The sequence below is a fragment of the Eretmochelys imbricata genome, chromosome 10 (assembly GCF_965152235.1).
Source record: "Eretmochelys imbricata isolate rEreImb1 chromosome 10, rEreImb1.hap1, whole genome shotgun sequence".
Lineage (NCBI taxonomy): Eukaryota > Metazoa > Chordata > Testudines > Cheloniidae > Eretmochelys > Eretmochelys imbricata.
This window is the reverse complement of record NC_135581.1, coordinates 38477659-38490334: the sequence shown is the minus strand read 5'-3', so window position 1 is coordinate 38490334 and position 12676 is coordinate 38477659. Positions and strand designations below refer to the sequence as shown.

The 12676-nt window shown below is 44.4% G+C and overlaps 1 pseudogene across 1 annotated transcript in view; it reads left to right on the top strand.

Annotated features, from left to right (window-relative positions):
- Positions 1–9040, top strand: part of LOC144271198 (lysosomal dipeptide transporter MFSD1-like) — a 30533-nt pseudogene extending 21493 nt beyond the window's left edge. Inside the window, exons 4-9 of the transcript XR_013347319.1 lie at positions 3149–3249; positions 5435–5546; positions 6251–6388; positions 7250–7389; positions 7611–7721; positions 8175–9040. The product of XR_013347319.1 is annotated as a lysosomal dipeptide transporter MFSD1-like (transcript). The remainder of the gene's footprint in view (positions 1–3148; positions 3250–5434; positions 5547–6250; positions 6389–7249; positions 7390–7610; positions 7722–8174) is intronic.
- Positions 9041–12676: the final 3636 nt, after the last annotated feature.

The following is a 12676-nucleotide window of genomic DNA, read 5'->3' as shown; positions in this document are numbered from 1 at the left end:
TCCCTTCGATCATCACTTGCGGAGGCAATAAAGTCATTGTTGCTTCACATTCGTGCATTCTTTATTAATTCATCACACAAATAGGGGGATAACTACCAAGGTAGCCTAGGAGGGGTGGTGGAGGAGGGAAGGATAAGGCCACACAGCACTTTAAAAGTTTAAAACTTATTGAATGCCAGCCTTCTGTTGCTTGGGCAATCCTCTGGGGTGGAGTGGCTGGGTGGCCGGAGGCCCCCCCTCCGCATTCTTGGGCGTCTGGATATGGAGGCTATGGAACTTGGGGAAGAGGGGGGTTGGTTACACAGGAGCTGTAGCGGCGGTCTGTGCTCCAGCTGCCTTTCCTGCAGCTCAACCATACGCTGGAGCATATTAATTTGATCCTCCAGCAGCCTCACCACTGAATCCTGCCTCCTATCATCACCACCTTTCAGCTTCAGCCCTCTCTTCAGCCCATCACTTACTCTCTTCAGCCCACCACCTCTCCTTCCGGTCATTTTGTGCTTTCCTGCACTCTGTCATTGTCTGCCTCCACTCATTCGTCTGTGCTCTTTCAGTGTGCAAGGACAACATGAGGTCAGAGAACATTTCATCGCGAGTGCGTTTTTTTTTGCCTTCTAATCTTCACTAGCCTCTGGGAAGGAGAAGATCCTGTGATCCTTGAAACACATGCAGCTGGTGGAGGAAAAAAAAGGGACAGTGGTATTTAAAAAGACACATTTTATAGAACAATGGGTACACTCTTTCATGGTAAACCTTTCTGTTAACATTATATACATAGCACATGTACTTTCGTTACAAGGCCACATTTTGCCTCCCCCCACCATGTGGCTAGCCCCTCCCCATGGCTAACAGCGGGGAACATTTTTGTTCAGCCACAGGCAAACAGCCCAGCAGGAATGGGCACCTCTGAATGTTCCCTTAAGAAAAGCACTCTTTTTCAACCAGGTGACCATGAATGATATCACTCTCCTGAGAATAACACAGAGAGATAAAGAACGGATGTTGTTTGAATGCCAGCAATGCTTTGTTCTACAGTGATTCCCGACTATGTGCTACTGGCCTGGAGTGGTAAAGTGTCCTACCATGGTGGACGGAATAAGGCTTCCCTCCCCAGAAACCTTTTGCAAAGGCTTTGGGAGTACATCCAGGAGAGCCACGAATGCCAGGGCAAAGTAATCCTTTCACATGCTTGCTTTTAAACCATGTATAGTATTTTAAAAGGTACACTCACCGGAGGTCCCTTCTCCGCCTGCCGGGTCCAGGAAGCAGCCTTGGGTGGGTTCAGGGGGTACTGGCTCCAGGTCCAGGGTGAGAAACAGTTCCTGGCTGTCGGGAAAACTGGTTTCTCCGCTTGCTTGCTGTGAGCTATCTACAACCTCATCATCATCATTATCATCTTCTTCGTCCCCAAAACCTGCTTCCGTGTTGCCTCCATCTCCATTGAAGGAGTCAAACACGGCTGGGGTAGTGGTGGCTGAACCCCCTAAAATGGCATGCAGCTCATCATAGAAGCGGCATGTTTGGGCTCTGACCCGGAGTGGCCGTTCGCCTCACTGGTTTTCTGGTAGGCTTGCCTCAGCTCCTTAAGTTTCACGCGGCAGTGCTTCGGGTCCCTGTTATGGCCTCTGTCCTTCATGCCCTGGGAGATTTTGGCAAATGTTTTGGCATTTCGAAAACTGAAACGGAGTTCTGATAGCACAGATTCCTCTCCCTATACAGCGATCAGATCCCGTACCTCCCGTTTGGTCCTTGCTGGAGCTCTTTTGCGATTCTGGGACTCCATCATGGTCACCTCTGCTGAGGAGCTATGCACTCACCTGCAGCTTGCCACGCTGGCCAAACAGGAAATGAAATTCAAAAGTTCACAGGCCTTTTCCTGTCTACCTGGCCAGTGCATCTGAGTTGAGAGTGCTGTCCAGAGCGGTCACAATGGAGCATTCTGGGATAGCTCCTGGAGGCCAATACCATCTAATTGCATCCACAGTACCCCAAATTCGACCTGCAAGGCCGATTTCAGCGCTAATCCCCTTGTCGGGGGTGGAGTAAAGAAATCGATTTTAAGAGCGCTTTAAGTTGAAAAAAAGGGCTTCGTCATGTGGACGGTTGCAGGGTTAAATCGATTTAATGCTGCTAAATTCGACCTCAACTCCTAAAGTGTATTCCAGGGCTTAGGCTTCTGCAGCTGCAAACAACAAGGGATCATGAAAATCAAACTAAACAAAGAGAATAGATGTTGGCAGCCTACTGAAGACCAGAGCCAGGACTCTGAGCATGAGGGGTCAGCAAACATTCACCTGAGTTCATTGTGCAAGTTGCTTGTGAATACAGATGAGATTCTCGCCTCCTCTTGTGTGATTTACAGAGTAATCTGGTCAGAACTAGCCCATCTTCCTTCCAATGCAGAACCAGTCTTTGTGCTACACTCTCCAAGAGTATGTCTACACTGCAATTAGATACCCGTGACTGGTCCATGCCAGCTGACTAGCCCAGCTGGGCTAAGGGCCTGTTTAATTGTGGTGTAGACATTCAGGGCTCAGGCTGCAGCCTGAGTTCTGGGATCCTCCAGGGTCCTAGAGCCTAGGCTGTGGCCCAAGCCCAAATGTCTATACTGCAATTAAACATCCTGGTGAGCCCGAGTCAGCTGGCATGTGCCAGTCACGGGGGTCTAATTGCAGTGTAGACATACCGTTAGTGTCCCAAGTAACAGGGCTGACATTGCTTCAGGTCATCAGATCCATTAAACTTCAGAAGAGTATACCCTGAGGGAAGGTCTTAATGACAGTTTTCCATTCTTAATGTACTGGTTATATTCTGGTATTTCCCTTCATTAATAACTCCTAGTTATACCTACATCCCTGCTGTGCTTCATCCCATGGGTTGCCTCTGGCAGCTGCAAGTTCTGCTCAGAAAAGTCTTTTGCTGCCATAGACTTTTATGAAGGGAAGGAAAAGCACTTGACCACACTGCCAGAGAAGGGTGGTGTTTGGGTGTAGAGGGGCACAGCAACTCCCAGAGGTGAATGAATGACCTTTCAGACTCCAGTCACCATCTGGCCCTTCTCATGGAATAGTAGAGGAAGAAGGTAACATAGTTATGAAGTTGGAAGTAGTTTGCATCCTATTAATCTAAGGTGCTTTTCTCTTTACAGCCGGTTCAGGATGGCTGATGACTGCCACTTCGCTACTGGCTCCTAGTCCTAACCATCATGTTCTTCTACAACGGGGTCTTCCCTTTCGTGGCAGATGCCAGGTACTGACTAGAAAGGTAGCATTGGTGCTGGTAACTGTTCCCGGCACTGGAGCTTTGGTACAGAGCTAACTGTGTCCATCTCCCTCTTCATTTAGCTAACAGGGGAATCTCAGAGGAATGGGGAGCTTTCCAAACAGCTTGTTCACTGCTGCCTTTGTGAGCACAAAGCCAGAAAGGGAGCACTGTCCCTCTCAAGCAAGGTGCTTAACATTTAGCTATAGAACATCAGGGTCCTTTGACTCTTCTCTCCCTTGTTACGCAGCCATCTCTGAAGATGATGCAAGACATGGGGATTTCCAGTCCAAAGCAACCTTAAAGGAACTTGGATTCTTCCAAAACTGCAAAGATTGGGGAAATTCCAAATCTGGTCTCCTGCAAATTAATACTTCTCCTTTGACTTAAGTGGGACAATGGCAAAGAGGAAACCCATCTGACCAGCACCTGAAAGGCTCATGAAGTGCATCTAGATAGAACTGCCCAGCTTCTGGGGCCAGGGGGTTTGTGTTGCATAAATCCATTCAAGTAAAACACTTACTGGAGTGGCAATGTCAACAGGAGGAAGGTGCAGAGGGCTCCGGTGGGGTCAGATTCAAGACCAATGATGCTGTAAAGTGTTTCTTGGCTAAACAACTCAGAACCATTGTAGCCTTCCCAAGACTGCCACACATGTGAGCAGCTGCCTAGAAGATGGCCAGCAGCCAGCATCTTAAGATAAGGCATAGATTAAAACTGCTGTGCATGGCAGTTCCTATGGCACACTGCCATTTCTCAAATGCTAGAACCTCAGTGGGAGGGACTGCAGTTAGAGTAGCAGACTAGGGGGTCAAGAGACCTGGGTTCTGCCTGCCCTGGCTCTGACACAGACTCTATATGACCTTGGGGAAAGTGCTTCTCCTCTGTCTGTTTCCCCCATTTTGCTGCTACTTTCCTCACAGGAGGCTTGCAAAACTTAACATTCGCAAAGTGCTTTGAGATCTTGGGAGAAAAATGAAAGGAGGGCTCTATATTTATAATACAAACAAACGGCTCAGCAGTTTGGGGTGGGGAGGGGTCCTTGCAGGCTTGCTGCAGCAATTAACAAAAAGGTCCTACTATTAGAACCTAGTGAAAGCAAAATGCACAGTACTGGGATCTTTGGGGCTCTCCCTGCACTCCCTGAAATGGGCTCTCTGGCCAGCTGTCATCTGCTTACCTTACCCAGAAATGGTCCCCATACGGCCTGATTCCTGCACTGCTGTATCCCCATGTTCTGTCATGGAGCAATACTCCACAGTGCCTCAGGCACAAAGAGTCATGTTTCAAATATCTCTTTTGGCAGATTAATTCCAGGCTTGTTTCCAAAACAAGAATCATGGCTCAGTGCCTTCAGTGTCATTGATTACTTGGATCTATGGCAGTAAATCTGCAGGGACAGCATTTTGCTGCCCCAGAGCTACAAAGAAGTTCAGCTGTCCTCAAAATAATTCTAGCCACTTAAGAGGAACCAGTCAAAATCTAGGTGAGCAGATGGTTTCCAAATAAATTAGTTTCTCAAAGCTGCTAAGCAGTGGCTGGCCAGTAGAAATCTGGGTGCCCTACAAAGGATTTAAAAAACACCAGGTTTACGCCATTTTTGTCCTCCATAATGTATGAAGGAAGCTTGTTTTCTGCTGTAGCGATATCGGGGCCTGTCTTCTCTGCTTTTGTTGGATATCTTCTTGGAGCAGTAGAGAACTGGAGTGGGAGATTTCTGAGCCCTTAATCAAAGGGTTGAAGTTGTTAAATGCTGATTCTTCCCTCCACACAGTTTTGAGTTAATGTATCTAAAAATTTAACATCCCTCTCACCCCTTCAGTTTCAGGGCTGAGAAATCATCTACTCCCCCAAGGAGACCACCAGGGAAAACAGGACTCACTGTTCCTGGAATTTCCAAGATGCATGCTCCCCTCCCCATGCCCCCAAACTTTCAGGCCTCTTTTATCCATCATAAAGCGAGGAAGGGCACAAACCTCCCTCCTCCCCCCAACAGACCTTTTTGTTCAGCACACCTTTTAAAAAAAAATGATTGATTTGAGTTTGTGCTTTGACAAGTTCTCTAATTAAAAACTCCCTGTCCAGATGTGTGCTCAGACTTGCTTTGTGCCAAGATAACCAGACCAAGAATCCTAATGTAATTTTTTTTTGTCCCCCTCAATTTTATTTTTAGCAAGTTTATCCAGGATAAGTACTCTGACTACAGTCAGCAGGCAGCCGCTTACATTGCTGGGGCGGTATATGACAGCTCCCTTGTTCTCTCTGCAGCAGTTGGCGTATTAATTGTGAGTACCCAGTACTTAGCAGAACATCAACTACATGGTGGATTGTCTGCTGATAGACCACGGCTTAGTACAAATAATATTTTGTGCATCTCTGACAGAGATCAAGTGTTTAAAATTAGGGCTCTGGAGTTGGGTCATTAGTGATGCAGGGGGTTAAGGGACTAGTCTGGAAACCCTGAAGACCATTCTGTATTAGGTCAGAAGTGAAATGAGTTTGATCTCTGATCCCCTAGTTCGTGCTGTAGAAGTACCACACCAATAGCTGAATACTCATGAGAGGCCCAAGATAAAACAATGAGGGGAGTGTTGCAGGTCAGGATTAAGGGGCACAGACAGAGCGTCGCGAAGGATGAGGAGCAGTAGCTTGCATAGAATCAACTCATGCTTCGTCTAATTTATCAATCCCTCACTTCCGTAAGCACTAAAATGCAACATACTGCCTTAAAACTAAAACCTTGGAGTTTCAAATTCAGGTGATTTGGAACATCCTTACTCTCTAATAGGCACACCAGTCTCTTCAGTCCCTCTTGGTACATGTGAGGAATGGGAACACTTTGTGAGGTGTTATTTTCCATTAGCTGATACTCTTATAAGTTATTATTTACACATTGCTCAGCTGCGCACATTGAAGAAGAGTGCACTGGAGCCCTGGTGGAAACCATGGGGGACTCTAGGTAAATCACCTTCTGTTTGTCCTTCATCAGGACTGTGTAGGACTGAGAGGTGTGTTTGCAGTTGGTTGTGCTGTGCTGACTCTGCCAGTCTTTGCTCTCCTGGCATTTACATTTGTTCCTCCGCTTGTCTCTACCATTTGTCTGGGGATCACTTACTCCTTTGCTGCTGTAAGTATGTAGAAGCCACTGCATTAGCTGGTCATTTTGTAGCTCTGCTCACTCCTTTCCAAACACTGGCATTTTACACTAGCCAAGGGATAAACATTGGGCATGTGTGCATTCTGAGGCTTTTGGATTACAAAGCCCAAAGGATTTAGTCAGCAAACACCCCTGTATAACCGAAAACAGCTCAAGGAACCCATTGGCATGGTCTGTGGGAAGCATTAGCTGTTAAGCAGTACTGTCCTTTCATGACACCTTTTGAGCAGGATCCAGAGTGTCCACCTGAGTCAGTTATCCCAGCTCCTTATTAAGATGTTTGACTCTGAATTGTGTGTGCTTTAAGCTGACTGGAGTAACTGGAGAAGAAAGATGTAGGCACTGTCATCATCCATTTACTGTAATCTACTGGTTTCAGAGTAGCAGCCGTGTTAGTCTGTATTTGCAAAAAGAAAAGGAGTACTTGTGGCACCTTAGAGACTAACCAATTTATTTGAGCATAAGCTTTCGTGAGCTACAGCTCACTTCATCGGATGCATTCAGTGGAAAACTGAATGCATCCGATGAAGTGAGCTGTAGCTCACGAAAGCTTATGCTCAAATAAATTGGTTAGTCTCTAAGGTGCCACAAGTACTCCTTTTCCTTTTGTAATCTACTGTAATCTTCTAGTGGTCAATGGTGGATGGGTCAGAGGAAGGTGTAAACCCCTCCATAAGGCATCCAAATGTGTAATGGGGACAACTTTCTCCCTCAGTCGATGAGCTAGTGGCCTGAAGCTGGGGCTTGAATTGTAAGACTCTTCTAGAAAGTGTCTTGGCAGCAAACTTTTCCTATTTTAACATCAGCCCATTTCATTACTCCTTACAACAGGCGAGTCTGTGGCCATCCATACCCTTTGTGGTTCCCCAGGCAACGTTAGGGACAGCTATGGGGCTTGCAACCTCTGTGCAGCTGATTGGAATTGGCCTCTCCAATCTGATCGTTGGACACATTCTGGGAACCAAGTCCAGGTGAGAACTAGTGCCTTTTGTCTCTTAAGCAAAAGCCCACAAGTTGTGCTGAGGGGGACTAAACTTGAGAGCATAAAACCAGTTTTGTTTGTGGTCTAAACGAAGCATGGTTTCAGGACATGAAACTCAACACCATATGCTGCTTCATTTTATCTGGATGTTATATAGCGCGAGGAAACACATTCTCACATGATCATATGTTAATCTTCTGGACCCAACAGTGAACTAAAGATCCCACTATGGTGCTGGCAACAGATGATGATCTTCATGCTGGCAAATACCACTGCATGCATTAATGCCTTGTTAGCCTCAACATGGTGGACAAGCAGCAGGTCGTAACATGCTTACACTTTCATTACCCTCCTACCTCCAGGACAAGGTGCCTTGGACTCTAGGTATTTCCTACAAAAAGTGCATTGCGGCAGATCTTAGGTGTAAACTTAGCTCCCAACATATTGGCTTGAAAGGGATCTTAGGTAGTGTAGTTTGTGTAGGTTTTCTCACCGACTCTGGAGAGGTACTGTTGAGTTGGTCACTGCAGAATATCCTGCAGATACCTACTGCTTTCCCTGTTTTACTACCATACCATTTAAAAGATAGGCATGGCAATGGTGGGAACCACCAGTATCACATATGTTGGTGGCCTAATCACACATTCCTTCCCCAAGGTGGGTTGCACAAAATACTAAAGACCAAAATATCTGCTGAAAGGTTGTCTGTAAGCTACACCCATTTTCGAGGAAAGCTACTTGTTTGTTTCACTGTCTGCTTCTCTGAATTGCCAGGGTGAGATACTGAACAGAGCAACAAAGCAACCATCTGCAGAACAGGAGGTCAGGCAGCCTGTAGACACAGCACCACTCCTGGATGAAGTGGGAGATGAAGGATTCATCAACGAAGAAGCACCAGGATGCCCTATTTTGGATCCTACAGTGACAGTACAACTACAACTGGTTGCTGACACAGTATTGTCCCTCTTTATTTCCAATTGTATGCTTTTAAGGAATACATTGTAATATTTTTAGGGGTGTTTTTGTTTTTTACAAGGATAACCTTATTCAGTCATCCATGAAAACAAGCTGGTGTATGAAGGGAATTATGCATATGAAGGGAAAGTTGTTTTGGTCCTTGTGTCTGGAACAAATCAGCCATATGGTACATTAAGCCAATGATGAAGCTTATGTAGTGCACTTTTTGAAATGGACTACACTACAATGTTTAGAGTCTAAACTCAATCCACCTGAAGTTTGTTCTAAGCAACTATATACCATCTTCTAATTCACCTTAATTCATCATTATAAATGTGTCAATATAAAGGTATTTCATTAAAATATCACTGCACCTTCACAGAAAGCTCCTCACACAGTGGCGTGAATGGGTTGAGGAGCCTTCCATTTCAAGAATTGCTGTCGATTGTCAATGTCCTGTCACAAATTTATTGTGTGTGTAAATAAGTTTGCCATTTTGTAATGGCAGAGGCTGCTGGGATTGTTTTTACTTATTTTAAATTGGCAAGACCAATTATATGAAAACTAGCCAAACCTTTTGCTTAACACTCCCACAAGCTGCATTACTCAGATACAGAGATGTTACCTTCAAATGGTATGAAACGGTTGATCGAAAATAGTAAATAAACCCCTTAAAACCTGAACTTATACTGTCAATGCACATTGATCATTGACTTGACCGGATGAGTAAAACAATCCTCTTTACTATGCAACCTCTTGAACGGTGCTCTTATAAGCATTGAGGACAATGCTTCAAGTGTGTGCTAAGTTCATTGTTAAACAGAGCTGAGAGCAACCACCTGAAAGATGATTTGCTTTAAAAAAAAAAAAAAAAAAAAAAAAAAAGACAGGTATGGAATTTGCTTCTTGTACATGGTTGAACAATTGCAGAGTAAAATTACTAACCTCTGTATTAATGTGAGAACAGACGGTGTACTGTTGAGTCTGATAAAGTAACCTTTTCTAAAGTAATTGTTACAGAGGAGAAATCCTCTGTTATAGCAAATTTTGTTCCACTGATACATTTGAGCTAGGATAAGATTTTGATGTAGCAATTGCCTCTCTGCCTCCTGTTAGTATGTGTTAAGTTCATCTGAAGCTACTCCGGCTCACAGTACAACCTAATGCAAACAATGGAAGGACTGGACTTTAGGAACACCTATGACTAAGGCAACTGAAAGACTTATTTGTTATGGAGGGGGAGAGGCTATAACCTGCTCCAATTCCTGTGGCAGGAGATTTTGAAAGATATGATGCCCTATCTTGAAAGCTTGATGGCTTATGCTCATACCTTCTACTATCATGAGGCAGTACAATGGAGATACTTGTAATGTGAGCACGTGTCCTACAGGGATGGTCATAATTGGACTTAGCTTGAAACTTCCTAGTGGCTGATCAGGAGCCTGTGTTGTTTATTTGCCAACAACAGGTTGCTTATTCTGCAGAAGAGAAGAGTGAGGGGGGATTTGATGATAGCCTTCAACTACTTGAAGGGGGTAGGTTCCAAAGAGGATAGAGCTCAGCTGTTCTAAGTGGTGGCAGATGACAGAACAAGGAGCAATGGTCTCAAGTTGCAGTAGGGGAGGTCTAGGTTGGATATTAGGAAAAAATATTTCACTAGGAGGGTGGTGAAGCACTAGAATAGGTTACCTTGAGAGGTGGTGGAATCTTCATCCTTAGAGGTTTTTGAGGCCTGGCCTGACAAAGCCCTGGCTGGGATGATTTAGTTGGGGTTGGTCCTGCTTTGAGCAGGGGTTTGGACTAGATGACCTCCTGAGGTCTCTTCCAACCCTAATCTTCTAGGAGTATAACAATAGTTTTAGCCACCTATTAGTTGAGGGGAGAGCCTTTGGTGAGTTAGTAAAGCAGACCTCAGATATACTATCCCTTTAAATGCATCTTTTTACATGCAATCACTGCTATTCTGCATTAGCATCGCATTACTAGACCTCCATGTTGTAACATTCTGTAGTTGCATTTGGAAAGTCATGCTGGGATTTCTATAGTCCAATGTAGCACACAAATGGTAGGGCTCTGCCTCAAAAGAATAACAGATGTACTCTGTGCCTAGTTAACATAGTCATAAGCAGCAGTCTAACACTTAACAAAAAACATAGCTGTTGGTGACCAGAAATGCATGTAGTATTCAAGGTGGGGGCATAGCATGGATTTATATAGTGGCATTATATTTACTATCTTATCTATAGATAAGATACTAAATATCTAACCTACTGGTTCCTAACATTATTAGCCTTTTTGACTACTGCTGCACATTGAGCAGATGTTTTCATAGAACTATCCCCAATGCCTCTAAGATCTTTCTTAAATTAGCTGTTACCACTCAGGCCCCATCATTTTGTATGTGTAGTTGGGATTGTTTTCTAATATGCATTACTTTGCATTTAGCCAGATTTAATTTCATCTGCCATTTTGTTGCCCAGTCATGCACTTATCGTGAGATCCTTTGTAACTCTTTGCAGTCAGCTTTAGACTTAACGAACGAGGAATTTTGTATTATCTGCAAATTATGCCACCTCTCTACTGTACATCCCCTTTTCCAGAACAGCACAGATCCTTAGGCCCCCATTTAATTCCCTCCATTGAGAAAAATATTTATTCCTAGCTGTTGTGTCCTATTTTTTACCCAGTTACTAATTGATGAGAGGATCTTCCCTCTCATCCCACAACTGCTGATTTTGCTTAAGAGCTTTTAGTGAGGGACATCTTCAAAAGCTTTCTGGAAGTCCAAGTACATTATGGATGCTTATTTGAACCCTCAAAGAATTCTAATATACCTCACTGATCTAACTTACTTTATTTATTTCAAAGGTAATGGGAAGGCCAGTAACCTTCTGCTCCTTCCTCTTCCCTCCCTCAATATGTAAGTTTGCTGTTTCTCATGAATTATGTATAGTGAATTTTGAACTAGACTGTCAGATGCTACCTGACTGCTATTTGAGACATGAAAAAGCCTACAAGTGTTTTCTCTAGTGACTTGCCAAAGCATGCAATTGATCAACACTTCTGCTACATCTTAAGCTAACTTCAGTATGTAAACTAGGCACCTGCACTTTTCTGTTACATTGTCTAGAGCATTAACCTGGATAATGTTTACCTTAATAATCAGGAAACAGTACAGAAGTCAGATTTGTTTCTTCTAGAAGAGAAATAAAAAAATTAATTTGCAGATTGTATAGTATGACTAACATACAGTTCTGTTACTGTGGTCATGCATCAATTAGGTTGCTTAATCCTTTATCGCAGTTTAGGGATTACATCCACTGTTTGCACTCATTTATCTCCTTCCTATCACTGTATTAAGATTTAAATATTATTGATACTATTTCATAGGTGCACAAGCTCTTACCTAAAAGATTGTCTTAAGAATGTGTTCCACCAAGAGATGAAATAGGAAAGCTTGGTCTTACAAGCAGCACAGAGATACAGTGAAGTTGTCTGCAGCTGGAATATGGATCCCTGGTTGTTTACCTTCCAGCTGTGACAAAACATCAACTTTGACAGAGGGTCTGCATAGTTCACCCCAAGTTAATATTTCTCTCTAATTGCCATGCTGTTTAATTTATCTGGAGTTGGATGTGTAATAGTCTTAAAGTATCTAATCTACAGAACAAAAGCAGCTACATATACAAGGACAGTTTTATGCACTCTAGTCCAACCCCCTGCTCAAAGCAGGACCAATCCCCAACTAACTTACATTTGTTGCAGTAGGGAAAAGGCTTACAGGTATGAATTTTCACAAATATGGATCAATTTCTAGGGACAAGTGTAGATGCTCAATAGCAAAGCAATTAGAGGCAAATTTAGATAATGTCAAGGTTTATGGAAAGGGGCTAAGATAGCAGAAAAACACATCTAAACACAGACTGTTGGAAGCTACTGCACTTTCATTCTTGTATCCATCACAGGGGAAGCTAGCGTAGATTCTGATTCCAGGCATGCTCTAGGATGGAGTGGGCAAACTTTTTGGCCCGAGGGCCACATCGGGGCGCAAAACTGTATAGAGGGCCAGGTAGGGAAGGCTGTGCCTCCCCAAACAGCCTGGTCCCTACCCCCTCCCACTTCCCCCCCATCAAACCCCCTCCATCCCCCGCTCCTTGTCCCCCTGACCACTCCCTCCTGGGACTCCACCCCATCTAACCCTCCCCAGAATCTCTACCCTATCCAACTGCCCCCTGTTCCCCATCCCCTAACCACCCCCTCCCAGAACCCCCCGCCCCTAACCACCACCCCCAGGGACCCTGCCCCCTGACTGCCTCCCA